The sequence below is a fragment of the Alexandromys fortis genome, unplaced genomic scaffold, assembly GCF_014885135.2.
Source record: "Alexandromys fortis isolate MF-2015 unplaced genomic scaffold, M_Fortis_MF-2015_v1.1 scaffold_356, whole genome shotgun sequence".
NCBI lineage: Eukaryota > Metazoa > Chordata > Mammalia > Rodentia > Cricetidae > Alexandromys > Alexandromys fortis.
The window spans coordinates 639947-640856 of NW_026068235.1; positions in this window are offsets into that span (position 1 = coordinate 639947).

Consider the following 910-nt stretch of genomic DNA (forward strand, 5'->3'; position numbering starts at 1 on the left):
TAAACTTAAGCCTGTCCCTTTTTTCTAAAACAGAGAAACAACTTTTGGAAAGATCACTTCTCTTACATAGTTTAAATTTTAGAACTTGACCCTCAACTCTTGCAGTGTTGTGGAAACAAGGCCTTTCTAAAGCATCCATAACTTGGGGTTTCTATGAGGCCAGCATCCAGCTCCCATCCTCCTCAGTCTCAATTCCGTCCATCCTGGTGTCCCAGCCAGAAACCTGGGAGTGATTCTCATCCTCCCTCTCCCTCGCTTTCCCTTCCACTTCTTGCTGAATATGACTCAGAAATACATCCTGAACCTTTCACATTATATGGTTAAAGGTAGTCCACGTCAATCTTATCTCACATCTGATCTGGTACTACAGCAACTTTTGTAATAAAAATAATAATGAAAACCTCATAATTCTTGCTATGGCTCAGGAACTCTTTAAGTACTTCACCTGTTTTGCTGCATTTAGTCCTCTTAGCAACTCCATAAGAGATTCTAGTCCATTCCCACTTCAAGCTGATGAAACAGCATACAGAGAAGATGAGTAACTTGCCCCAAGTCACACAGGGAGCGTTTTGGTTAGTCGTGATTGTACACTTGATTGAATTGCAAAGCACTGAGGATATTGGTAAAGAACTCTTCTGGGTGTGTCTGCAAGGGTGTTTTCTACGAGGATTATACTAAAGGAGACTTGACCCAAGTGTGTAAGAACCATCCAGTCCTTTGTGGGTCTTTCACTCTGGGTCTGCTCTTCAGTGGTCAGAGAGTGAGCAACTTTGCTCTTGTGTTCCCCTGTGCTCTGATGTGTATCACAATCCACGAACAACAGAGGCAGCCGACCGCAGACCCTCTGAACCATGAGACAAAATCAGTCTTTCCTGCTTGTGTCGGTATTTGTCATGGCAACAGAAGAGGG